This window comes from Carassius gibelio, chromosome A12 (assembly GCF_023724105.1).
Source record: "Carassius gibelio isolate Cgi1373 ecotype wild population from Czech Republic chromosome A12, carGib1.2-hapl.c, whole genome shotgun sequence".
Lineage (NCBI taxonomy): Eukaryota > Metazoa > Chordata > Actinopteri > Cypriniformes > Cyprinidae > Carassius > Carassius gibelio.
Window position 1 is genome coordinate 20,674,000 of NC_068382.1, and position 2,382 is coordinate 20,676,381.

The following is a 2,382-nucleotide window of genomic DNA, read 5'->3' on the forward strand; positions in this document are numbered from 1 at the left end:
GCTGGGGACAGGGACAGTCTCTTTCGTTTGTGTGTGTGTGTGTCAGGTTTTGCTTTCTTATTTAGAACCTTAGTGTGCCTCTGTCTTTACTATGTAAATGCAGCTGAGATGTTTATATAGATTCAAGTAAGAAAACACTAATCAAAATACAGTATGCAGGTAGAAATAAGAAAAAGTCAAAACAAATTTCAATTATGACATCGTTGCTAGAATGTTTAGCATTTAAAGTCTGACTAACAGCAGGATAAAGGCTGGAATAAACATCCTTTGCCCAGATTTTTTTTCAATTTGGACACCTCAAAACTAGTTGCCGAAAGTCTGAGCCAATCTGCAGATTTCTGTAATTTAAAGTTAAAAGATTCTGGCACAATTATATTTTCTGGCACGTATATATTTTCATATATACAAGGCATATTTTGAGCCTGTTTTAGAAAATATTTCCATTTGTCACATGTCTTATAGCCACGAGGCCTTAAATCAGTTGAAACAAATTCAGATCTTTAATTTCAGAATTGCAAAAGTATGAATTTAGTAAAAACTGAACAGAGGCTGAAATTTTTCGCAAAAAAGTTTGCCGTTTCAAATTTTGGCGTTTTAAAAATTTGGAGTCTAAATGTGAATCACTTCAGGCTGAATTAATTCTGATAATATCCACTAATTAAATGTAATATTAAAAACTGTTTATTTGCAAATCGGTAAGTGATTTGAGTTATTTGAGAAGATTATATACCATGAAAAGCATTGTAGATTTACTGTACACTGATGTATGATTATTTTGACATTTAGATTACTGCATGTGTTTTAAAGCTTGTGGGCTCATTAGAAAGTTTTCAAGCCTTAAATTTGACAGCTTTATATAGATTTCCTTGATTAGGATTGGGATGTGGTTGTGCTGACCAGCTGGAATAGTCTATAAGAAACCCAACCTGTGGAACTTAGTTTTGATGCGAGTCAGGTTAACACACTGTTTAAGTTGATAATGAATACTGTCAGATTCCAGCCTGACTGCAGAGTCTGTTTTTAAACAAACACACCGAGTGGCTCGACGGGACTCGAGGGAGCATGGAGGCCAGGGGTACAAAATGAAAATAAACAGAGGCAAAGGAACGTGGGATTAGTGGAGAGCTGGTGGCTGTCAAGAGCCTTAAAGCGAGGAGACATTTGCAAGTGATAAACTGAGAGAGAGAAAAGGATAAGGGTTGGGTTGAAAAGTCCAATTCCTCCTCAAGACATTTCTGCCAGCGCATACGGACTATCCAAATATCCATTTTGTCCATGTCTTCGTTTCCAGTGGTGCTCAATGGTCGCTAACCAGCCAAATTAGAAAGGCAAACTCCCGAAAGGCTTATGCACAATCCAGAAAATAATAAACCCACAATGAGGAGCATCTTCTGGGGCCTTGGAGCATCCTGCAGCTGCCTGGCGTGGACGAGAGACAGAGATAAGCTGAGACAATGAGGCTGGATGGAGCAGGACAGATAGGATTGCATCCAGCAGAGGATGAGGGCTGCTGTCTGCTGCCAAGGTCTTGAGCCCTTCTGCAGCCATAAACCACTCTGCATTTTGATTATTTTTCATAATTTGATTCGTGTAGCATTAACTAAGAACTGAGTATGATAATTCTAGGCTAAAAGGCTCTGTATGTAATTTCTAATTGATGGAATAGTTCATCCAAAAATGAAAATTTGCTGAAAATGTACTCACCCTCAGGCCATCCAAATTGTAGATGAGTTTACTTCTTCATTCAAACAGATTTGAAATATAGCATTACATCACTGGCTCACCAATGGATCTGCAGTGAATGGGTGCCGTTAGAATGAAAGTTCAAAACATCACCTCACAGAGAATCCACTGGTGAGCAAGGGATATAATGCTACATTTCTCCAAATCTGCTCCAGTGAAGAAACAAACTCACATACATCATGGGTGGTCTGAGGGTGAGTACATTTTCAGCAAATGTTTATTTTTAGGTGAACTATTACTTAAAATACAATAAGTCTGAGAATTGTTATTTTTAAAAATTATTTTTTTATTAAAAATTTACTTTATAAATCCATTATTAATTAAAATAAACAGAACTATAAAAGCATAATGTGACTGATAATATTGCAAAGAAAAAAAATAATAAAGGTGATGTGTGCAACAATAATGATTGCTTTTAAGTTTCCAAACAGGTTCAGGCACCTTAAACTTTATGAGCAAAAATCAGTCTTGTGGAATGTGGGATTTTTAAACATTTTAACATTTAACAGTTACTCAAATCACCTTTAAATGGAGAAACACTGATTGAATGTCTTTTAGAGGCACTGCTGCTTTGTCGAAGTTCTTTCTCATACTCTCTCTCTCTCTCTCTCTCTCTCTCTCTCTCTCTCTCTTCACACA